The sequence below is a fragment of the Lissotriton vulgaris genome, chromosome 2_1, assembly GCF_964263255.1.
Source record: "Lissotriton vulgaris chromosome 2_1, aLisVul1.2, whole genome shotgun sequence".
Taxonomy (NCBI): Eukaryota; Metazoa; Chordata; class Amphibia; order Caudata; family Salamandridae; genus Lissotriton; species Lissotriton vulgaris.
Genome location: NC_141687.1, coordinates 1,256,466,198 through 1,256,492,865, shown reverse-complemented (window position 1 = coordinate 1,256,492,865; position 26,668 = coordinate 1,256,466,198).

Sequence of the window (26,668 nt, the reverse complement as noted above, 5' to 3'; positions counted from 1 at the left end):
AGTTCATAGCATCTGATGGCTCTCAGTGCCTTTTAGTGGGGTCTTCCGCATAAATATAATCTTCTAAGACGGTTGCAATATGGATGACACTATGGCCATCATGATCGTTTATAAAAGGCTTTGACTGTCTATGTGGCTGACAAAATCTTCTTTAGATACTTGTGCAGGCAATATGTCCTCCGAGGTAATTACCATCTTTCAGGCTGGAATGAGGTGTCTTAGGTTAGAGCAATTGACTTACTTTTAGATGGAGGGAAGCTATTTAACCTGTTTCCCTTCTCTCTGTGAGTGGGACTCTGATACTCAAGATGGACTGCTTTTTAGAAACTGTGTTCTTCTAAATCTAGCCCTCTTTAAATTGGAGCCCAATGCTTTCAATGGTGCAGAGTACTTTCCCATTACACATCCTACTTGCTGTGGAGGCATATTCCCAGATACTTTCCTAGTGTGTAATTGCTGATGTCTGGTCCTCCGGTGTAATCGTCTCCCAGGGCGATTGGTCAAGTGGTGTCTTTTATTTGTTTCCCTGTTGTGTTATGAGATTAGTGTGCAATTCAAAGCGTCGGGACACTCTTTCGAGTAGCCGCACGCTATATAAAACCCCGGTATAACATAACATAACATAACATCACAAAGCTACAGCAGGATGTCTTCTGACATGAGGGCCAATCAGTTGCCTCTTCTAACTCTAGCCCTCTTTAAATAGGAGCCCAATGCTTTCAATGATGCAGAGTATATTCCCATTACACCTCCTACTTGCTGTGGAGTCATATTCCCAGATACTTACCTAGTGTGTAATTGCTGAGGTCTGGTCCTCCGGTGTAATCGTCTCCCAGGGCGATTGATCAAGTGGTGCCATTACATCACAAAGCTACAGCAGAATGTCATCTGACATGAGGGCCAATCAGTTGCCTAGTACGGAATAGGATACATGTATCATGGTATAGAAAACGGAGCAATGTAGACGGGATGCCCAGCTGAAGACTGAGGTGGTGAGATGGAAGGACCTAGGCCATTATTTGAGACTTATACATTTGTTTGAAGGAGTGGTTGATAAGAACATTCTGGAATTCTCTAATGGTTAACTGATAGGGATGTGCAAAAATGAAGATGTTAGAATCTATTATTAATAGTTGTTATTATTCCCACGAACCATAGCATAAACCTTCCTCCCTTAACTTATCAGATCACTGAATTTCTATGGTGTACCATAACCTAAAATAATTCCTGTGAGAAGGGTACGCTATCTCTTGGCCGCCAAAGAGATCTTTCTATCTAAGTCCTCATATAGGTGCTAGAGTTGTGTAGTGAGTACCAGCAAATGAGGCATAGGATTGAAAGAACTCAGCTAGGTTGAAATCTAAATTGAGATTATAATTTTTAGTGAGCTTTGGATTTTCACAATATTAGATATGCCATAGTACTAATAATTGACGCTTTATAAAAATATTTTTTTGGTAGTGTTGCATTTCTTTGAAAATATTCAAGTTCTAAAAATTGACTAACAGTGGACTTTTCCATCTGCAGATTATACTGAATGGCCAGCAGAGGCAGTGTTGCAGAGGAATATTTCTCCGCTTGCTGAGAAAAAAAAAAAAGAAAGCTCATTCCTCAGCCTTCTCCATGCCCCGATCAATATATATGGTAAGGCAAAATCTCATTTAATCATTTTGCCATTAATAAAAAAGTTCATAGCATCTGATGGCTCTCAGTGCCTTTTAGTGGGGTCTTCCGCATAAATATAATCTTCTAAGACGGTTGCAATATGGATGACACTATGGCCATCATGATCATTTATCAAAGGCTTTGACTGTCTATGTGGCTGACAAAATCTTCTTTAGATACTTGTGCAGGCAATATGTCCTCCGAGGTAATTACCATCTTTCAGGCTGGAATGAGGTGTCTTAGGTTAGAGCAATTGACTTACTTTTAGATGGAGGGAAGCTATTTAACCTGTTTCCCTGCTCTCTGTGAGTGGGACTCTGATACTCAAGATGGACTGCTTTTTAGAAACTGTGTTCTTCTAAATCTAGCCCTCTTTAAATTGGAGCCCAATGCTTTCAATGGTGCATAGTACTTTCCCATTACACATCCTACTTGCTGTGGAGGCATATTCCCAGATACTTTCCTAGTGTGTAATTGCTGATGTCTGGTCCTCCGGTGTAATCGTCTCCCAGGGCGATTGGTCAAGTGGTGCCATTACATCACAAAGCTACAGCAGGATGTCTTCTGACATGAGGGCCAATCAGTTGCTTCTTCTAACTCTAGCCCTCTTTAAATAGGAGCCCAATGCTTTCAATGATGCAGAGTATATTCCCATTACACCTCCTACTTGCTGTGGAGTCATATTCCCAGATACTTACCTAGTGTGTAATTGCTGAGGTCTGGTCCTCCGGTGTAATCGTCTCCCAGGGCGATTGATCAAGTGGTGCCATTACATCACAAAGCTACAGCAGGATGTCATCTGACATGAGGGCCAATCAGTTGCCTAGTACGCAATAGGATACATGTATCATGGTATAGAAAACGGAGCAATGTAGACGGGATGCCCAGCTGAAGACTAAGGTGGTGAGATGATAGAACCTAGGCCATTATTTGAGACTTATACATTTGTTTGAAGGAGTGGTTGATAAGAACATTCTGGAATTCTCTAATTGTTAACTGATAGGGATGTGCTAAAATGAAGATGTTAGAATATATTATTAATAGTTGTTATTATTCCCACGAACCATAGCATAAACCTTCCTCCCTTAACTTATCAGATCACTGAATTTCTATGGTGTACCATAACCTAAAATAATTCCTGTGAGAAGGGTACGCTATCTCTTGGCCGCCAAAGAGATCTTTCTATCTAAGTCCTCATATAGGTGCTAGAGTTGTGTAGTGAGTACCAGCAAATGAGGCATAGGATTGAAAGAACTCAGCTAGGTTGAAATCTAAATTGAGATTATTATTTTTAGTGAGCTTTGGATTTTCACAATATTAGATATGCCATAGTACTAATAATTTGACGCTTTATAAAAATATTTTTTTGGTAGTGTTGCATTTCTTTGGAAATATTCAAGTTCTAAAAATTGACTAACAGTGGACTTTTCCATCTGCAGATTATACTGAATGGCCAGCAGAGGCAGTGTTGCAGAGGAATATTTCTCCGCTTGCTGAGAAAAAAAAAAGAAAGCTCATTCCTCAGCCTTCTCCATGCCTCGATCAATATATATGGTAAGGCAAAATCTCATTTAATCATTTTGCCATTCATAAAAAGTTCATAGCATCTGATGGCTCTCAGTGCCTTTTAGTGGGGTCTTCCGCGTAAATATAATCTTCTAAGACGGTTGCAATATGGATGACACTATGGCCATCATGATCGTTTATCAAAGGCTTTGACTGTCTATGTGGCTGACAAAATCTTCTTTAGATACTTGTGCAGGCAATATGTCCTCCGAGGTAATTACCATCTTTCAGGCTGGAATGAGGTGTCTTAGGTTAGAGCAATTGACTTACTTTTAGATGGAGGGAAGCTATTTAACCTGTTTCCCTGCTCTCTGTGAGTGGGACTCTGATACTCAAGATGGACTGCTTTTTAGAAACTGTGTTCTTCTAAATCTAGCCCTCTTTAAATTGGAGCCCAATGCTTTCAATGGTGCAGAGTACTTTCCCATTACACATCCTACTTGCTGTGGAGGCATATTCCCAGATACTTTCCTAGTGTGTAATTGCTGATGTCTGGTCCTCCGGTGTAATCGTCTCCCAGGGCGATTGGTCAAGTGGTGTCTTTTATTTGTTTCCCTGTTGTGTTATGAGATTAGTGTGCAATTCAAAGCGTGGGGACACTCTTTCGAGTAGCCGCACACTATATAAAACCCCGGTATAACATACCATAACATAACATCACAAAGCTACAGCAGGATGTCTTCTGACATGAGGGCCAATCAGTTGCCTCTTCTAACTCTAGCCCTCTTTAAATAGGAGCCCAATGCTTTCAATGATGCAGAGTATATTCCCATTACACCTCCTACTTGCTGTGGAGTCATATTCCCAGATACTTACCTAGTGTGTAATTGCTGAGGTCTGGTCCTCCGGTGTAATCGTCTCCCAGGGCGATTGATCAAGTGGTGCCATTACATCACAAAGCTACAGCAGAATGTCATCTGACAAGAGGGCCAATCAGTTGCCTAGTACGCAATAGGATACATGTATCATGGTATAGAAAACAAAGCAATGTAGACGGGATGCCCAGCTGAAGACTAAGGTGGTGAGATGGAAGGACCTAGGCCATTATTTGAGACTTATACATTTGTTTGAAGGAGTGGTTGATAAGAACATTCTGGAATTCTCTAATGGTTAACTGATAGGGATGTGCTAAAATGAAGATGTTAGAATCTATTATTAATAGTTGTTATTATTCCACAAACCATAGCATAAACCTTCCTCCCTTAACTTATCAGATCACTGAATTTCTATGGTGTACCATAACCTAAAATAATTCCTGTGAGAAGGGTACGCTATCTCTTGGCCGCCAAAGAGATCTTTCTATCTAAGTCCTCATATAGGTGCTAGAGTTGTGTAGTGAGTACCAGCAAATGAGGCATAGGATTGAAAGAACTCAGCTAGGTTGAAATCTAAATTGAGATTATAATTTTTAGTGAGCTTTGGATTTTCACAATATTAGATATGCCATAGTACTAATAATTGACGCTTTATAAAAATATTTTTTTGGTAGTGTTGCATTTCTTTGGAAATATTCAAGTTCTAAAAATTGACTAACAGTGGACTTTTCCATCTGCAGATTATACTGAATGGCCAGCAGAGGCAGTGTTGCAGAGGAATATTTCTCCGCTTGCTGAGAAAAAAAAAAGAAAGCTCATTCCTCAGCCTTCTCCATGCCTCGATCAATATATATGGTAAGGCAAAATCTCATTTAATCATTTTGCCATTCATAAAAAGTTCATAGCATCTGATGGCTCTCAGTGCCTTTTAGTGGGGTCTTCCGCGTAAATATAATCTTCTAAGACGGTTGCAATATGGATGACACTATGGCCATCATGATCGTTTATCAAAGGCTTTGACTGTCTATGTGGCTGACAAAATCTTCTTTAGATACTTGTGCAGGCAATATGTCCTCCGAGGTAATTACCATCTTTCAGGCTGGAATGAGGTGTCTTAGGTTAGAGCAATTGACTTACTTTTAGATGGAGGGAAGCTATTTAACCTGTTTCCCTGCTCTCTGTGAGTGGGACTCTGATACTCAAGATGGACTGCTTTTTAGAAACTGTGTTCTTCTAAATCTAGCCCTCTTTAAATTGGAGCCCAATGCTTTCAATGGTGCAGAGTACTTTCCCATTACACATCCTACTTGCTGTGGAGGCATATTCCCAGATACTTTCCTAGTGTGTAATTGCTGATGTCTGGTCCTCCGGTGTAATCGTCTCCCAGGGCGATTGGTCAAGTGGTGTCTTTTATTTGTTTCCCTGTTGTGTTATGAGATTAGTGTGCAATTCAAAGCGTCGGGACACTCTTTCGAGTAGCCGCACACTATATAAAACCCCGGTATAACATACCATAACATAACATCACAAAGCTACAGCAGGATGTCTTCTGACATGAGGGCCAATCAGTTGCCTCTTCTAACTCTAGCCCTCTTTAAATAGGAGCCCAATGCTTTCAATGATGCAGAGTATATTCCCATTACACCTCCTACTTGCTGTGGAGTCATATTCCCAGATACTTACCTAGTGTGTAATTGCTGAGGTCTGGTCCTCCGGTGTAATCGTCTCCCAGGGCGATTGATCAAGTGGTGCCATTACATCACAAAGCTACAGCAGAATGTCATCTGACAAGAGGGCCAATCAGTTGCCTAGTACGCAATAGGATACATGTATCATGGTATAGAAAACAAAGCAATGTAGACGGGATGCCCAGCTGAAGACTAAGGTGGTGAGATGGAAGGACCTAGGCCATTATTTGAGACTTATACATTTGTTTGAAGGAGTGGTTGATAAGAACATTCTGGAATTCTCTAATGGTTAACTGATAGGGATGTGCTAAAATGAAGATGTTAGAATCTATTATTAATAGTTGTTATTATTCCCACAAACCATAGCATAAACCTTCCTCCCTTAACTTATCAGATCACTGAATTTCTATGGTGTACCATAACCTAAAATAATTCCTGTGAGAAGGGTACGCTATCTCTTGGCCGCCAAAGAGATATTTCTATCTAAGTCCTCATATAGGTGCTAGAGTTGTGTAGTGAGTACCAGCAAATGAGGCATAGGATTGAAAGAACTTAGCTAGGTTGAAATCTAAATTGAGATTATAATTTTTAGTGAGCTTTGGATTTTCACAATATTAGATATGCCATAGTACTAATAATTGACGCTTTATAAAAATATTTTTTTGGTAGTGTTGCATTTCTTTGGAAATATTCAAGTTCTAAAAATTGACAAACAGTGGACTTTTCCATCTGCAGATTATACTGAATGGCCAGCAGAGGCAGTGTTGCAGAGGAATATTTCTCCGCTTGCTGAGAAAAAAAAAAAAGAAAGCTCATTCCTCAGCCTTCTCCATGCCTCGATCAATATATATGGTAAGGCAAAATCTCATTTAATCATTTTGCCATTAATAAAAAGTTCATAGCATCTGATGGCTCTCAGTGCCTTTTAGTGGGGTCTTCCGCATAAATATAATCTTCTAAAACGGTTGCAATATGGATGACACTATGGCCATCATGATCGTTTATCAAAGGCTTTGACTGTCTATGTGGCTGACAAAATCTTCTTTAGATACTTGTGCAGGCAATATGTCCTCCGAGGTAATTACCATCTTTCAGGCTGGAATGAGGTGTCTTAGGTTAGAGCAATTGACTTACTTTTAGATGGAGGGAAGCTATTTAACCTGTTTCCCTGCTCTCTGTGAGTGGGACTCTGATACTCAAGATGGACTGCTTTTTAGAAACTGTGTTCTTCTAAATCTAGCCCTCTTTAAATTGGAGCCCAATGCTTTCAATGGTGCAGAGTACTTTCCCATTACACATCCTACTTGCTGTGGAGGCATATTCCCAGATACTTTCCTAGTGTGTAATTGCTGATGTCTGGTCCTCCGGTGTAATCGTCTCCCAGGGCGATTGGTCAAGTGGTGTCTTTTATTTGTTTCCCTGTTGTGTTATGAGATTAGTGTGCAATTCAAAGCGTCGGGACACTCTTTCGAGTAGCCGCACGCTATATAAAACCCCGGTATAACATACCATAACATAACATCACAAAGCTACAGCAGGATGTCTTCTGACATGAGGGCCAATCAGTTGCCTCTTCTAACTCTAGCCCTCTTTAAATAGGAGCCCAATGCTTTCAATGATGCAGAGTATATTCCCATTACACCTCCTACTTGCTGTGGAGTCATATTCCCAGATACTTACCTAGTGTGTAATTGCTGAGGTCTGGTCCTCCGGTGTAATCGTCTCCCAGGGCGATTGATCAAGTGGTGCCATTACATCACAAAGCTACAGCAGAATGTCATCTGACATGAGGGCTAATCAGTTGCCTAGTACGCAATAGGATACATGTATCATGGTATAGAAAACGGAGCAATGTAGACGGGATGCCCAGCTGAAGACTAAGGTGGTGAGATGGAAGGACCTAGGCCATTATTTGAGACTTATACATTTGTTTGAAGGAGTGGTTGATAAGAACATTCTGGAATTCTCTAATGGTTAACTGATAGGGATGTGCTAAAATGAAGATGTTAGAATCTATTATTAATAGTTGTTATTATTCCCACGAACCATAGCATAAACCTTCCTCCCTTAACTTATCAGATCACTGAATTTCTATGGTGTACCATAACCTAAAATAATTCCTGTGAGAAGGGTACGCTATCTCTTGGCTGCCAAAGAGATCTTTCTATCTAAGTCCTCATATAGGTGCTAGAGTTGTGTAGTGAGTACCAGCAAATGAGGCATAGGATTGAAAGAACTCAGCTAGGTTGAAATCTAAATTGAGATTATAATTTTTAGTGAGCTTTGGATTTTCACAATATTAGATATGCCATAGTACTAATAATTGACGCTTTATAAAATATTTTTTTGGTAGTGTTGCATTTCTTTGGAAATATTCAAGTTCTAAAAATTGACTAACAGTGGACTTTTCCATCTGCAGATTATACTGAATGGCCAGCAGAGGCAGTGTTGCAGAGGAATATTTCTCCGCTTGCTGAGAAAAAAAAAAAAGAAAGCTCATTCCTCAGCCTTCTCCATGCCTCGATCAATGTATATGGTAAGGCAAAATCTCATTTAATCATTTTGCCATTAATAAAAAGTTTATAGCATCTGATGGCTCTCAGTGCCTTTTAGTGTGGTCTTCCGCATAAATATAATCTTCTAAGACGGTTGCAATATGGATGACACTATGGCCATCATGATCGTTTATCAAAGGCTTTGACTGTCTATGTGGCTGACAAAATCTTCTTTAGATACTTGTGCAGGCAATATGTCCTCCGAGGTAATTACCATCTTTCAGGCTGGAATGAGGTGTCTTAGGTTAGAGCAATTGACTTACTTTTAGATGGAGGGAAGCTATTTACCCTGTTTCCCTGCTCTCTGTGAGTGGGACTCTGATACTCAAGATGGACTGCTTTTTAGAAACTGTGTTCTTCTAAATCTAGCCCTCTTTAAATTGGAGCCCAATGCTTTCAATGGTGCAGAGTACTTTCCCATTACACATCCTACTTGCTGTGGAGGCATATTCCCAGATACTTTCCTAGTGTGTAATTGCTGATGTCTGGTCCTCCGGTGTAATCGTCTCCCAGGGCGATTGGTCAAGTGGTGTCTTTTATTTGTTTCCCTGTTGTGTTATGAGATTAGTGTGCACTTCAAAGCGTCGGGACACTCTTTCGAGTAGCCGCACGCTATATAAAACCCCGGTATAACATAACATAACATAACATCACAAAGCTACAGCAGGATGTCTTCTGACATGAGGGCCAATCAGTTGCCTCTTCTACCTCTAGCCCTCTTTAAATAGGAGCCCAATGCTTTCAATGATGCAGAGTATATTCCCATTACACCTCCTACTTGCTGTGGAGTCATATTCCCAGATACTTACCTAGTGTGTAATTGCTGAGGTCTGGTCCTCCGGTGTAATCGTCTCCCAGGGCGATTGATCAAGTGGTGCCATTACATCTCAAAGCTACAGCAGAATGTCATCTGACATGAGGGCCAATCAGTTGCCTAGTACGCAATAGGATACATGTATCATGGTATAGAAAACGGAGCAATGTAGACGGGATGCCCAGCTGAAGACTAAGGTGGTGAGATGGAAGGACCTAGGCCATTATTTGAGACTTATACATTTGTTTGAAGGAGTGGTTGATAAGAACATTCTGGAATTCTCTAATGGTTAACTGATAGGGATGTGCTAAAATGAAGATGTTAGAATCTATTATTCATAGTTGTTGTTATTCCCACGAACCATAGCATAAACCTTCCTCCCTTAACTTATCAGATCACTGAATTTCTATGGTGTACCATAACCTAAAATAATTCCTGTGAGAAGGGTACGCTATCTCTTGTCCGCCAAAGAGATCTTTCTATCTAAGTCCTCATATAGGTGCTAGAGTTGTGTAGTGAGTACCAGCAAATGAGGCATAGGATTGAAAGAACTCAGCTAGGTTGAAATCTAAATTGAGATTATAATTTTTAGTGAGCTTTGGATTTTCACAATATTAGATATGCCATAGTACTAATAATTGACGCTTTATAAAAATATTTTTTTGGTAGTGTTGCATTTCTTTGGAAATATTCAAGTTCTAAAAATTGACTAACAGTGGACTTTTCCATCTGCAGATTATACTGAATGGCCAGCAGAGGCAGTGTTGCAGAGGAATATTTCTCCGCTTGCTGAGAAAAAAAAAAAAGAAAGCTCATTCCTCAGCCTTCTCCATGCCTCGATCAATATATATGGTAAGGCAAAATCTCATTTAATCATTTTGCCATTAATAAAAAGTTTATAGCATCTGATGGCTCTCAGTGCCTTTTAGTGTGGTCTTCCGCATAAATATAATCTTCTAAGACGGTTGCAATATGGATGACACTATGGCCATCATGATCGTTTATCAAAGGCTTTGACTGTCTATGTGGCTGACAAAATGTTCTTTAGATACTTGTGCAGGCAATATGTCCTCCGAGGTAATTACCATCTTTCAGGCTGGAATGAGGTGTCTTAGGTTAGAGCAATTGACTTACTTTTAGATGGAGGGAAGCTATTTACCCTGTTTCCCTGCTCTCTGTGAGTGGGACTCTGATACTCAAGATGGACTGCTTTTTAGAAACTGTGTTCTTCTAAATCTAGCCCTCTTTAAATTGGAGCCCAATGCTTTCAATGGTGCAGAGTACTTTCCCATTACACATCCTACTTGCTGTGGAGGCATATTCCCAGATACTTTCCTAGTGTGTAATTGCTGATGTCTGGTCCTCCGGTGTAATCGTCTCCCAGGGCGGTTGGTCAAGTGGTGTCTTTTATTTGTTTCCCTGTTGTGTTATGAGATTAGTGTGCAATTCAAAGCGTCGGGACACTCTTTCGAGTAGCCGCACGCTATATAAAACCCCGGTATAACATAACATAACATAACATCACAAAGCTACAGCAGGATGTCTTCTGACATGAGGGCCAATGTTATGTTATGTTATACGTTTTGTAGAGCGCAACAGCTGCCCCAGCGACGGGGCGTCCCGGCGCTAGAACCATAACACAATCAACTGGAAACGAGAGAGGGGTCTACGGGGTGGGAAAAAGATGGGTTTTGATCGCTCTTCGGAAGGCTAACAAATCATCCATGCAACGTATGTGGAGAGGGAGGGAGTTCCACAGTTTGGCCCCCAGGAGCTTGAAGGAACGACCTCCGATGCGACAAAATTTCGTCTGGGGTATCTGGGCTAGATGTTGCCCCATAGACCGGAGGTTCCGTTTGGGTTTGTAGGGGGTCATCAGAGGACGAAGAAGCTCTGGGCCTTCATTCTTCAGGATCTTAAAGGCAAATAGGAGGGCCTTGAACTGGATCCGGGCTTCTATGGGCAGCCAATGAAGTCTGTACATAGTCGCTCTTACTGAACATCTTCTAGGGAGGCCTACTATCGCTCTGGCTGCCGAGTTCTGGATTCGTTGGAATCTTTTTATCTCTGCTTTATTAGCTCCCAGCAACAGGACGCTCGCATAGTCCAGTCTTGACAAGATGGTAGACTGCACTATGAGTTGTCGTGTCTTGGAGTCGAAATAGCCTAGGATGTGGTATAGGCTTCTCAGTAGTCCAGTGCAGGTTGCGGCAACTTTTTTAGTATGTGCTTGGAAGCTCAGGGTCGAGTCCAGCCACACCCCTAGATTTTTTACTAAGTTTTTTGGAGGGGGTGCAGGGCCCAGAGACTGAGGCCACCATAAATCGTTCCAGTTGTTGCTGTTTTTCCCCGTTATCAGTACCTCGGTTTTGCCACCGTTCAGCTGGAGGCAATTTGCTGTCATCCATTTGGCGACGGCAGACAGTCCATCCCTGAAATTGGTGGCCTCCGGGGAAGGAGCCTCACTAAGGCTGATGACTAGCTGAGTGTCGTCAGCATACGACACCATTGTGAGGCCCCATCTCTTAGCAACCTCCGCCAAAGGTTGCATATATAGATTAAACAGGGAGGGACTGAGAGCTGAGCCCTGTGGTACCCCTTGCCCTATGTCTTGGGGTTTGGAGATAAACGGGGGGGCAGATACCCTGAATGATCTGCTGGTTAGGAAGGACCGAAACCATTGGAGCGCTGAGTCCACAATTCCTATATCTTCCAGGCGTTTTAGGAGAATGGCATGGGACACCGTGTCAAAGGCCGCGCTAAGATCAAGCAGTATCAGCGCGGCACATTTGCCGGTGTCCATGATTTCCTGCAGGCTCTCAGTGGAAGTGAGGAGCGCGGATTCCGTACTATGGCCCGGCCTGAAGCCATGTTGGGAGGGGTCCAAGATGTTATTTTTAGCCATATACTCACTGAGTATTTTATTCGCGTGGGCTTCTGCCAATTTAGCGACCCAAGGTAGCAAAGAGACAGGCCGGTAGTTCTCTGGTTTGGCGGGGTCTAGGGAGGGTTTTTTTATAATCGGGGTTACCCAGGCCTGTTTCCAGCAGATGGGAACCGTGGCCGTAGCAAATGAGAGATTTAGAATCGCGGTTAGGGGTGGGAGGAAAAATTCCAGGGCTCCTAGAAAGTGACTAGGTCTCATTGGGTCTGTGGGTGCACCCGACTTCACCTTCCTACAGAGTTTAGCAAGTTCATCCCTGGAGATGGCGGGTAGGCAAGTGAGCCTCGCATCTCCGAAGGTGGCTTTAGGAGAGTCGACGTCTCCTGGGATGTCCTGGGTGAAGGTGTTATACATTTTCTTCACCTTGTCTGTGAAGAAGGTCGCTAGGTCTTCACACTGTTGCGTGGAGGTGATATGAGTGGCTGGTTTGGCTCCGTTTTGTATTTTTTGCACTATTTGAAAGATAGTTTTCGTAGGGTTTGAGCTGGATTCAATTTCAGAGGCGTAGAAGGCAGCACGGGCTATCCGAATTGCCTTGTGGTATGCTTTCAGCGAGGCCAGGTATGAGATTTTATCATCCTGCTTATATTCCTTCCTCCACTGACGTTCTATTTTCTTGCAGGCTTTCCTCATTTTTTTCAGGCTGTCGTCAAACCAGGGGTTGGAAGGAGTACTACGTCCTTTAGTCCACTTGGCTGGTATGATGGCATCCAGTCCCTTGGTGATCCAGTCCTGGAAAGACGCATAAGATTTTTCTATGTCGTCTGTGGTCTCCAGGGTAGGTTGGCCCAGGCTGGCCGCAAGGTCACCTTGTTGGAGTTTATGCCAGGGTCTTTTTAAACAGGAGGTGGGTAATTTTTTCTTGGGCGGGGAATTGTTCGGAATGGAGAGGGTTACTAATGAGTGATCCGTCCATGCCATGGGTTTAGGGTCATCCGTTTTGGCATCGGGAATATTAGTAAATATTGGATCAAGTAAGTGTCCTGCTACATGTGTGGGAGATTTGACCAGCTGGGTTAGTTGTAAGGCGGCTAAGTCTGCGACAAAGTTGCTAATTTTAGCGTCAGTTACATTGTCTAGGTGGAGATTGAGATCTCCTAATATCGTGAAATTAGCCGAGCCAGTGATCCAGGCATGTGTAGCATCGATGACCTCTTCCGTGAATTTAGTAGAAGGCCCCGGGGGTCTATAGATAAAAAGGCCCGAAAAAGTGCAGTGGGGGCTTGTGGAAATTTTAAAGCGGGCACATTCGCAATCTGCGATACTTTCCTTTTGGAAGGAGCAGGTAAAGGGAGTTCTGTAGATGGCAGCAATGCCGCCTCCTCTTGAGTCTCTATTGATGCACGTCATAGAGAACCCATCAGGTATTGTTAAATTAGGGATGCTAGTAAGATCATCTTTAAGCCATGTTTCACTTAGAAACATTATGTCTGGGTTCTCGTCCATTAGGAGAGTTCTTACCTCTGCATGGTGTTTGACCAGCGATCTGACGTTCAGCTGCATGATGGTGAGTGAGGTATCGTTTCTTATAGTCTCTTTATGGCTTATCAGGCATGGTTCCGGTAAGGCCAGCTTACAAAGCTTGCAGTAGAGGGAGGTGCGACCTATGCAACCTTCTATATTGTTGCATCTGGGGCCGATGTTAAGCGACCGCAGAGTGTTACTGTTGTAAACAATTTTTTGGGCAAGGGGTCTGGCGAGAGGCGAGGACTTGGCGAGGACGGGCGAAGACGGGCTTGCCTTTGGCGCGCCTTCGGCGCGCTGACGGCGCGCCCGCTGCGCCCGTCCGCTGCGCGTACGGTAAATGCACATCCCTAAAAAGAGGAAGAGGGGGGGGGTGGGCGTGGCCTAGAGGTAGGCGTGGCCTCTTCTCCTCGCCGTCAATGGCGGCAAAACATTTGTTTTGAGGTGGTCGTTGCAGCGAAGGAGTCGCTGTTTAAGCGTCTCACTGGCCCGCTAAGAAGGTGGCAACCAGGTGAGTGCTTGTTTAAAATCAGCAAAGTATTTTATGAGTGACACAGGAAAGATACAATTTTAAAAATAAAGATTCCGTCGTCTCCCGGCTTCCGCCTCAGGAGATTGCAGGGTTCTACTCGTGTGGCGCTTGAGACAGCGTTTATATACTGCGGCGGGTGGGCGTGGCCTAGAGGTAGGCGTGGCCTCTTCTCCTCGCCGTCAATGACGGCAAAACATTTGTTTTGAGGTGGTCGTTGCAGCGAAGGAGTCGCTGTTTAAGCGTCTCACTGGCCCGCTAAGAAGGTGGCAACCAGGTGAGTGCTTGTTTAAAATCAGCAAAGTATTTTATGAGTGACACAGGAAAGATACAATTTTAAAAATAAAGATTCCGTCGTCTCCCGGCTTCCGCCTCAGGAGATTGCAGGGTTCTACTCGTGTGGCGCTTGAGACAGCGTTTATATACTGCGGCGGGTGGGCGTGGCCTAGAGGTAGGCGTGGCCTCTTCTCCTCGCCGTCAATGGCGGCAAAACATTTGTTTTGAGGTGGTCGTTGCAGCGAAGGAGTCGCTGTTTAAGCGTCTCACTGGCCCGCTAAGAAGGTGGCAACCAGGTGAGTGCTTGTTTAAAATCAGCAAAGTATTTTATGAGTGACACAGGAAAGATACAATTTTAAAAAATAAAGATTCTGTCGTCTCCCGGCTTCCGCCTCAGGAGATTGCAGGTAGAAGAGTTCAGTTGCCTCTTCTACCTCTAGCCCTCTTTAAATAGGAGCCCAATGCTTTCAATGATGCAGAGTATATTCCCATTACACCTCCTACTTGCTGTGGAGTCATATTCCCAGATACTTACCTAGTGTGTAATTGCTGAGGTCTGGTCCTCCGGTGTAATCGTCTCCCAGGGCGATTGATCAAGTGGTGCCATTACATCACAAAGCTACAGCAGAATGTCATCTGACATGAGGGCCAATCAGTTGCCTAGTACGCAATAGGATACATGTATCATGGTATAGAAAACGGAGCAATGTAGACGGGATGCACAGCTGAAGACTAAGGTGGTGAGATGGAAGGACCTAGGCCATTATTTGAGACTTATACATTTGTTTGAAGGAGTGGTTGATAAGAACATTCTGGAATTCTCTAATGGTTAACTGATAGGGATGTGCTAAAATGAAGATGTTAGAATCTATTATTCATAGTTGTTGTTATTCCCACGAACCATAGCATAAACCTTCCTCCCTTAACTTATCAGATCACTGAATTTCTATGGTGTACCATAACCTAAAATAATTCCTGTGAGAAGGATACGCTATCTCTTGGCCGCCAAAGAGATCTTTCTATCTAAGTCCTCATATAGGTGCTAGAGTTGTGTAGTGAGTACCAGCAAATGAGGCATAGGATTGAAAGAACTCAGCTAGGTTGAAATCTAAATTGAGATTATAATTTTTAGTGAGCTTTGGATTTTCACAATATTAGATATGCCATAGTACTAATAATTGACGCTTTATAAAAATATTTTTTTGGTAGTGTTGCATTTCTTTGGAAATATTCAAGTTCTAAAAATTGACTAACAGTGGACTTTTCCATCTGCAGATTATACTGAATGGCCAGCAGAGGCAGTGTTGCAGAGGAATATTTCTCCGCTTGCTGAGAAAAAAAAAAAAGAAAGCTCATTCCTCAGCCTTCTCCATGCCTCGATCAATATATATGGTAAGGCAAAATCTCATTTAATCATTTTGCCATTAATAAAAAGTTCATAGCATCTGATGGCTCTCAGTGCCTTTTAGTGGGGTCTTCCGCATAAATATAATCTTCTAAGACGGTTGCAATATGGATGACACTATGGCCATCATGATCGTTTATCAAAGGCTTTGACTGTCTATGTGGCTGACAAAATGTTCTTTAGATACTTGTGCAGGCAATATGTCCTCCGAGGTAATTACCATCTTTCAGGCTGGAATGAGGTGTCTTAGGTTAGAGCAATTGACTTACTTTTAGATGGAGGGAAGCTATTTACCCTGTTTCCCTGCTCTCTGTGAGTGGGACTCTGATACTCAAGATGGACTGCTTTTTAGAAACTGTGTTCTTCTAAATCTAGCCCTCTTTAAATTGGAGCCCAATGCTTTCAATGGTGCAGAGTACTTTCCCATTACACATCCTACTTGCTGTGGAGGCATATTCCCAGATACTTTCCTAGTGTGTAATTGCTGATGTCTGGTCCTCCGGTGTAATCGTCTCCCAGGGCGATTGGTCAAGTGGTGTCTTTTATTTGTTTCCGTGTTGTGTTATGAGATTAGTGTGCAATTCAAAGCGTCGGGACACTCTTTCGAGTAGCCGCACGCTATATAAAACCCCGGTATAACATAACATAACATAACATCACAAAGCTACAGCAGGATGTCTTCTGACATGAGGGCCAATCAGTTGCCTCTTCTACCTCTAGCCCTCTTTAAATAGGAGCCCAATGCTTTCAATGATGCAGAGTATATTCCCATTACACCTCCTACTTGCTGTGGAGTCATATTCCCAGATACTTACCTAGTGTGTAATTGCTGAGGTCTGGTCCTCCGGTGTAATCGTCTCCCAGGGCGATTGATCAAGTGGTGCCATTACATCACAAAGCTACAGCAGGATGTCATCTGACATGAGGGCCAATCAGTTGCCTAGTACGCAATAGGATACATGTATCATGGTATAGAAAACGGAGCAATGTAGACGGGATGCCCAGCTGAAGACTAAGGTGGTGAGATGGAAGGACCTAGGCCATTATTTGAGACTTATACATTTGTTTGAAGGAGTGGTTGATAAGAACATTCTGGAATTCTCTAATGGTTAACTGATAGGGATGTGCTAAAATGAAGATGTTAGAATCTATTATTCATAGTTGTTGTTATTCCCACGAACCATAGCATAAACCTTCCTCCCTTAACTTATCAGATCACTGAATTTCTATGGTGTACCGTAACCTAAAATAATTCCTGTGAGAAGGGTACGCTATATCTTGGCCGCCAAAGAGATCTTTCTATCTAAGTCCTCATATAGGTGCTAGAGTTGTGTAGTGAGTACCAGCAAATGAGGCATAGGATTGAAAGAACTCAGCTAGGTTGAAATCTAAATTGAGATTATAATTTTTAGTGAGCTTTGGATTTTCACAATATTAGATATGCCATAGTACTAATAATTGACGCTTTATAAAAATATTTTTTTGGTAGTGTTGCATTTCTTTGGAAATATTCAAGTTCTAAAAATTGACTAACAGTGGACTTTTCCATCTGCAGATTATACTGAATGGCCAGCAGAGGCAGTGTTGCAGAGGAATATTTCTCCGCTTGCTGAGAAAAAAAAAAAAGAAAGCTCATTCCTCAGCCTTCTCCATGCCTCGATCAATATATATGGTAAGGCAAAATCTCATTTAATCATTTTGCCATTAATAAAAAGTTTATAGCATCTGATGGCTCTCAGTGCCTTTTAGTGTGGTCTTCCGCATAAATATAATCTTCTAAGACGGTTGCAATATGGATGACACTATGGCCATCATGATCGTTTATCAAAGGCTTTGACTGTCTATGTGGCTGACAAAATGTTCTTTAGATACTTGTGCAGGCAATATGTCCTCCGAGGTAATTACCATCTTTCAGGCTGGAATGAGGTGTCTTAGGTTAGAGCAATTGACTTACTTTTAGATGGAGGGAAGCTATTTACCCTGTTTCCCTGCTCTCTGTGAGTGGGACTCTGATACTCAAGATGGACTGCTTTTTAGAAACTGTGTTCTTCTAAATCTAGCCCTCTTTAAATTGGAGCCCAATGCTTTCAATGGTGCAGAGTACTTTCCCATTACACATCCTACTTGCTGTGGAGGCATATTCCCAGATACTTTCCTAGTGTGTAATTGCTGATGTCTGGTCCTCCGGTGTAATCGTCTCCCAGGGCGATTGGTCAAGTGGTGTCTTTTATTTGTTTCCCTGTTGTGTTATGAGATTAGTGTGCAATTCAAAGCATCGGGACACTCTTTCGAGTAGCCGCACGCTATATAAAACCCCGGTATAACATAACATAACATAACATCACAAAGCTACAGCAGGATGTCTTCTGACATGAGGGCCAATCAGTTGCCTCTTCTACCTCTAGCCCTCTTTAAATAGGAGCCCAATGCTTTCAATGATGCAGAGTATATTCCCATTACACCTCCTACTTGCTGTGGAGTCATATTCCCAGATACTTACCTAGTGTGTAATTGCTGAGGTCTGGTCCTCCGGTGTAATCGTCTCCCAGGGCGATTGATCAAGTGGTGCCATTACATCACGAAGCTACAGCAGGATGTCATCTGACATGAGGGCCAATCAGTTGCCTAGTACGCAATAGGATACATGTATCATGGTATAGAAAACAGAGCAATGTAGACGGGATGCCCAGCTGAAGACTAAGGTGGTGAGATGAAAGAACCTAGGCCATTATTTGAGACTTATACATTTGTTTGAAGGAGTGGTTGATAAGAACATTCTGGAATTCTCTAATGGTTAACTGATAGGGATGTGCTAAAATGAAGATGTTAGAATCTATTATTCATAGTTGTTATAATTCCCACGAACCATAGCATAAACCTTCCTCCCTTAACTTATCAGATCACTGAATTTCTATGGTGTACCATAACCTAAAATAATTCCTGTGAGAAGGGTACGCTATCTCTTGGCCGCCAAAGAGATCTTTCTATCTAAGTCCTCATATAGGTGCTAGAGTTGTGTAGTGAGTACCAGCAAATGAGGCATAGGATTGAAAGCACTCAGCTAGGTTGAAATCTAAATTGAGATTATAATTTTTAGTGAGCTTTGGATTTTCACAATATTAGATATGCCATAGTACTAATAATTGACGCTTTATAAAAATATTTTTTTGGTAGTGTTGCATTTCTTTGGAAATATTCAAGTTCTAAAAATTGACTAACAGTGGACTTTTCCATCTGCAGATTATACTGAATGGCCAGCAGAGGCAGTGTTGCAGAGGAATATTTCTCCGCTTGCTGAGAAAAAAAAAAAAGAAAGCTCATTCCTCAGCCTTCTCCATGCCTCGATCAATATATATGGTAAGGCAAAATCTCATTTAATCATTTTGCCATTAATAAAAAGTTTATAGCATCTGATGGCTCTCAGTGCCTTTTAGTGGGGTCTTCCGCATAAATATAATCTTCTAAGACGGTTGCAATATGGATGACACTATGGCCATCATGATCGTTTATCAAAGGCTTTGACTGTCTATGTGGCTGACAAAATCTTCTTTAGATACTTGTGCAGGCAATATGTCCTCCGAGGTAATTACCATCTTTCAGGCTGGAATGAGGTGTCTTAGGTTAGAGCAATTGACTTACTTTTAGATGGAGGGAAGCTATTTACCCTGTTTCCCTGCTCTCTGTGAGTGGGACTCTGATACTCAAGATGGACTGCTTTTTAGAAACTGTGTTCTTCTAAATCTAGCCCTCTTTAAATTAGAGCCCAATGCTTTCAATGGTGCAGAGTACTTTCCCATTACACATCCTACTTGCTGTGGAGGCATATTCCCAGATACTTTCCTAGTGTGTAATTGCTGATGTCTGGTCCTCCGGTGTAATCGTCTCCCAGGGCGATTGGTCAAGTGGTGTCTTTTATTTGTTTCCCTGTTGTGTTATGAGATTAGTGTGCAATTCAAAGCGTCGGGACACTCTTTCGAGTAGCCGCACGCTATATAAAACCCCGGTATAACATAACATAACATCACAAAGCTACAGCAGGATGTCTTCTGACATGAGGGCCAATCAGTTGCCTCTTCTACCTCTAGCCCTCTTTAAATAGGAGCCCAATGCTTTCAATGATGCAGAGTATATTCCCATTACACCTCCTACTTGCTGTGGAGTCATATTCCCAGATACTTACCTAGTGTGTAATTGCTGAGGTCTGGTCCTCCGGTGTAATCGTCTCCCAGGGCGATTGATCAAGTGGTGCCATTACATCACAAAGCTACAGCAGAATGTCATCTGACATGAGGGCCAATCAGTTGCCTAGTACGCAATAGGATACATGTATCATGGTATAGAAAACGGAGCAATGTAGACGGGATGCCCAGCTGAAGACTAAGGTGGTGAGATGGAAGGACCTAGGCCATTATTTGAGACTTATACATTTGTTTGAAGGAGTGGTTGATAAGAACATTCTGGAATTCTCTAATGGTTAACTGATAGGGATGTGCTAAAATCAAGATGTTAGAATCTATTATTAATAGTTGTTATTATTCCCACGAACCATAGCATAAACCTTCCTCCCTTAACTTATCAGATCACTGAATTTCTATGGTGTACCATAACCTAAAATAATTCCTGTGAGAAGGGTACGCTATCTCTTGGCTGCCAAAGAGATCTTTCTATCTAAGTCCTCATATAGGTGCTAGAGTTGTGTAGTGAGTACCAGCAAATGAGGCATAGGATTGAAAGAACTCAGCTAGGTTGAAATCTAAATTGAGATTATAATTTTTAGTGAGCTTTGGATTTTCACAATATTAGATATGCCATAGTACTAATAATTGACGCTTTATAAAAATATTTTTTTGGTAGTGTTGCATTTCTTTGGAAATATTCAAGTTCTAAAAATTGACTAACAGTGGACTTTTCCATCTGCAGATTATACTGAATGGCCAGCAGAGGCAGTGTTGCAGAGGAATATTTCTCCGCTTGCTGAGAAAAAAAAAAAAAAGAAAGCTCATTCCTCAGCCTTCTCCATGCCTCGATCAATATATATGGTAAGGCAAAATCTCATTTAATCATTTTGCCATTAATAAAAAGTTCATAGCATCTGATGGCTCTCAGTGCCTTTTAGTGGGGTCTTCCGCATAAATATAATCTTCTAAAACGGTTGCAATATGGATGACACTATGGCCATCATGATCGTTTATCAAAGGCTTTGACTGTCTATGTGGCTGACAAAATCTTCTTTAGATACTTGTGCAGGCAATATGTCCTCCAAGGTAATTACCATCTTTCAGGCTGGAATGAGGTGTCTTAGGTTAGAGCAATTGACTTACTTTTAGATGGAGGGAAGCTATTTAACCTGTTTCCCTGCTCTCTGTGAGTGGGACTCTGATACTCAAGATGGACTGCTTTTTAGAAACTGTGTTCTTCTAAATCTAGCCCTCTTTAAATTGGAGCCCAATGCTTTCAATGGTGCAGAGTACTTTCCCATTACACATCCTACTTGCTGTGGAGGCATATTCCCAGATACTTTCCTAGTGTGTAATTGCTGATGTCTGGTCCTCCGGTGTAATCGTCTCCCAGGGCGATTGGTCAAGTGGTGTCTTTTATTTGTTTCCCTGTTGTGTTATGAGATTAGTGTGCAATTCAAAGCGTCGGGACACTCTTTCGAGTAGCCGCACGCTATATAAAACCCCGGTATAACATAACATAACATAACATCACAAAGCTACAGCAGGATGTCTTCTGACATGAGGGCCAATCAGTTGCCTCTTCTAACTCTAGCCCTCTTTAAATAGGAGCCCAATGCTTTCAATGATGCAGAGTATATTCCCATTACACCTCCTACTTGCTGTGGAGTCATATTCCCAGATACTTACCTAGTGTGTAATTGCTGAGGTCTGGTCCTCCGGTGTAATCGTCTCCCAGGGCGATTGATCAAGTGGTGCCATTACATCACAAAGCTACAGCAGAATGTCATCTGACATGAGGGCCAATCAGTTGCCTAGTACGGAATAGGATACATGTATCATGGTATAGAAAACGGAGCAATGTAGACGGGATGCCCAGCTGAAGACTAAGGTGGTGAGATGGAAGGACCTAGGCCATTATTTGAGACTTATACATTTGTTTGAAGGAGTGGTTGATAAGAACATTCTGGAATTCTCTAATGGTTAACTGATAGGGATGTGCAAAAATGAAGATGTTAGAATCTATTATTAATAGTTGTTATTATTCCCACGAACCATAGCATAAACCTTCCTCCCTTAACTTATCAGATCACTGAATTTCTATGGTGTACCATAACCTAAAATAATTCCTGTGAGAAGGGTACGCTATCTCTTGGCCGCCAAAGAGATCTTTCTATCTAAGTCCTCATATAGGTGCTAGAGTTGTGTAGTGAGTACCAGCAAATGAGGCATAGGATTGAAAGAACTCAGCTAGGTTGAAATCTAAATTGAGATTATAATTTTTAGTGAGCTTTGGATTTTCACAATATTAGATATGCCATAGTACTAATAATTGACGCTTTATAAAAATATTTTTTTGGTAGTGTTGCATTTCTTTGAAAATATTCAAGTTCTAAAAATTGACTAACAGTGGACTTTTCCATCTGCAGATTATACTGAATGGCCAGCAGAGGCAGTGTTGCAGAGGAATATTTCTCCGCTTGCTGAGAAAAAAAAAAGAAGAAAGCTCATTCCTCAGCCTTCTCCATGCCCCGATCAATATATATGGTAAGGCAAAATCTCATTTAATCATTTTGCCATTAATAAAAAAGTTCATAGCATCTGATGGCTCTCAGTGCCTTTTAGTGGGGTCTTCCGCATAAATATAATCTTCTAAGACGGTTGCAATATGGATGACACTATGGCCATCATGATCATTTATCAAAGGCTTTGACTGTCTATGTGGCTGACAAAATCTTCTTTAGATACTTGTGCAGGCAATATGTCCTCCGAGGTAATTACCATCTTTCAGGCTGGAATGAGGTGTCTTAGGTTAGAGCAATTGACTTACTTTTAGATGGAGGGAAGCTATTTAACCTGTTTCCCTGCTCTCTGTGAGTGGGACTCTGATACTCAAGATGGACTGCTTTTTAGAAACTGTGTTCTTCTAAATCTAGCCCTCTTTAAATTGGAGCCCAATGCTTTCAATGGTGCATAGTACTTTCCCATTACACATCCTACTTGCTGTGGAGGCATATTCCCAGATACTTTCCTAGTGTGTAATTGCTGATGTCTGGTCCTCCGGTGTAATCGTCTCCCAGGGCGATTGGTCAAGTGGTGCCATTACATCACAAAGCTACAGCAGGATGTCTTCTGACATGAGGGCCAATCAGTTGCTTCTTCTAACTCTAGTCCTCTTTAAATAGGAGCCCAATGCTTTCAATGATGCAGAGTATATTCCCATTACACCTCCTACTTGCTGTGGAGTCATATTCCCAGATACTTACCTAGTGTGTAATTGCTGAGGTCTGGTCCTCCGGTGTAATCGTCTCCCAGGGCGATTGATCAAGTGGTGCCATTACATCACAAAGCTACAGCAGGATGTCATCTGACATGAGGGCCAATCAGTTGCCTAGTACGCAATAGGATACATGTATCATGGTATAGAAAACGGAGCAATGTAGACGGGATGCCCAGCTGAAGACTAAGGTGGTGAGATGATAGAACCTAGGCCATTATTTGCGACTTATACATTTGTTTGAAGGAGTGGTTGATAAGAACATTCTGGAATTCTCTAATTGTTAACTGATAGGGATGTGCTAAAATGAAGATGTTAGAATATATTATTAATAGTTGTTATTATTCCCACGAACCATAGCATAAACCTTCCTCCCTTAACTTATCAGATCACTGAATTTCTATGGTGTACCATAACCTAAAATAATTCCTGTGAGAAGGGTACGCTATCTCTTGGCCGCCAAAGAGATCTTTCTATCTAAGTCCTCATATAGGTGCTAGAGTTGTGTAGTGAGTACCAGCAAATGAGGCATAGGATTGAAAGAACTCAGCTAGGTTGAAATCTAAATTGAGATTATAATTTTTAGTGAGCTTTGGATTTTCACAATATTAGATATGCCATAGTACTAATAATTGACGCTTTATAAAAATATTTTTTTGGTAGTGTTGCATTTCTTTGGAAATATTCAAGTTCTAAAAATTGACTAACAGTGGACTTTTCCATCTGCAGATTATACTGAATGGCCAGCAGAGGCAGTGTTGCAGAGTAATATTTCTCCGCTTGCTGAGAAAAAAAAAAGAAAGCTCATTCCTCAGCCTTCTCCATGCCTCGATCAATATATATGGTAAGGCAAAATCTCATTTAATCATTTTGCCATTCATAAAAAGTTCATAGCATCTGATGGCTCTCAGTGCCTTTTAGTGGGGTCTTCCGCGTAAATATAATCTTCTAAGACGGTTGCAATATGGATGACACTATGGCCATCATGATCGTTTATCAAAGGCTTTGACTGTCTATGTGGCTGACAAAATCTTCTTTAGATACTTGTGCAGCCAATATGTCCTCCGAGGTAATTACCATCTTTCAGGCTGGAATGAGGTGTCTTAGGTTAGAGCAATTGACTTACTTTTAGATGGAGGGAAGCTATTTAACCTGTTTCCCTGCTCTCTGTGAGTGGGACTCTGATACTCAAGATGGACTGCTTTTTAGAAACTGTGTTCTTCTAAATCTAGCCCTCTTTAAATTGGAGCCCAATGCTTTCAATGGTGCAGAGTACTTTCCCATTACACATCCTACTTGCTGTGGAGGCATATTCCCAGATACTTTCCTAGTGTGTAATTGCTGATGTCTGGTCCTCCGGTGTAATCGTCTCCCAGGGCGATTGGTCAAGTGGTGTCTTTTATTTGTTTCCGTGTTGTGTTATGAGATTAGTGTGCAATTCAAAGCGTCGGGACACTCTTTCGAGTAGCCGCACGCTATATAAAACCCCGGTATAACATAACATAACATAACATCACAAAGCTACAGCAGGATGTCTTCTGACATGAGGGCCAATCAGTTGCCTCTTCTACCTCTAGCCCTCTTTAAATAGGAGCCCAATGCTTTCAATGATGCAGAGTATATTCCCATTACACCTCCTACTTGCTGTGGAGTCATATTCCCAGATACTTACCTAGTGTGTAATTGCTGAGGTCTGGTCCTCCGGTGTAATCGTCTCCCAGGGCGATTGATCAAGTGGTGCCATTACATCACAAAGCTACAGCAGGATGTCATCTGACATGAGGGCCAATCAGTTGCCTAGTACGCAATAGGATACATGTATCATGGTATAGAAAACGGAGCAATGTAGACGGGATGCCCAGCTGAAGACTAAGGTGGTGAGATGGAAGGACCTAGGCCATTATTTGAGACTTATACATTTGTTTGAAGGAGTGGTTGATAAGAACATTCTGGAATTCTCTAATGGTTAACTGATAGGGATGTGCTAAAATGAAGATGTTAGAATCTATTATTCATAGTTGTTGTTATTCCCACGAACCATAGCATAAACCTTCCTCCCTTAACTTATCAGATCACTGAATTTCTATGGTGTACCGTAACCTAAAATAATTCCTGTGAGAAGGGTACGCTATCTCTTGGCCGCCAAAGAGATCTTTCTATCTAAGTCCTCATATAGGTGCTAGAGTTGTGTAGTGAGTACCAGCAAATGAGGCATAGGATTGAAAGAACTCAGCTAGGTTGAAATCTAAATTGAGATTATAATTTTTAGTGAGCTTTGGATTTTCACAATATTAGATATGCCATAGTACTAATAATTGACGCTTTATAAAAATATTTTTTTGGTAGTGTTGCATTTCTTTGGAAATATTCAAGTTCTAAAAATTGACTAACAGTGGACTTTTCCATCTGCAGATTATACTGAATGGCCAGCAGAGGCAGTGTTGCAGAGGAATATTTCTCCGCTTGCTGAGAAAAAAAAAAAAGAAAGCTCATTCCTCAGCCTTCTCCATGCCTCGATCAATATATATGGTAAGGCAAAATCTCATTTAATCATTTTGCCATTAATAAAAAGTTTATAGCATCTGATGGCTCTCAGTGCCTTTTAGTGTGGTCTTCCGCATAAATATAATCTTCTAAGACGGTTGCAATATGGATGACACTATGGCCATCATGATCGTTTATCAAAGGCTTTGACTGTCTATGTGGCTGACAAAATGTTCTTTAGATACTTGTGCAGGCAATATGTCCTCCGAGGTAATTACCATCTTTCAGGCTGGAATGAGGTGTCTTAGGTTAGAGCAATTGACTTACTTTTAGATGGAGGGAAGCTATTTACCCTGTTTCCCTGCTCTCTGTGAGTGGGACTCTGATACTCAAGATGGACTGCTTTTTAGAAACTGTGTTCTTCTAAATCTAGCCCTCTTTAAATTGGAGCCCAATGCTTTCAATGGTGCAGAGTACTTTCCCATTACACATCCTACTTGCTGTGGAGGCATATTCCCAGATACTTTCCTAGTGTGTAATTGCTGATGTCTGGTCCTCCGGTGTAATCGTCTCCCAGGGCGATTGGTCAAGTGGTGTCTTTTATTTGTTTCCCTGTTGTGTTATGAGATTAGTGTGCAATTCAAAGCGTCGGGACACTCTTTCGAGTAGCCGCACGCTATATAAAACCCCGGTATAACATAACATAACATCACAAAGCTACAGCAGGATGTCTTCTGACATGAGGGCCAATCAGTTGCCTCTTCTACCTCTAGCCCTCTTTAAATAGGAGCCCAATGCTTTCAATGATGCAGAGTATATTCCCATTACACCTCCTACTTGCTGTGGAGTCATATTCCCAGATACTTACCTAGTGTGTAATTGCTGAGGTCTGGTCCTCCGGTGTAATCGTCTCCCAGGGCGATTGATCAAGTGGTGCCATTACATCACAAAGCTACAGCAGAATGTCATCTGACATGAGGGCCAATCAGTTGCCTAGTACGCAATAGG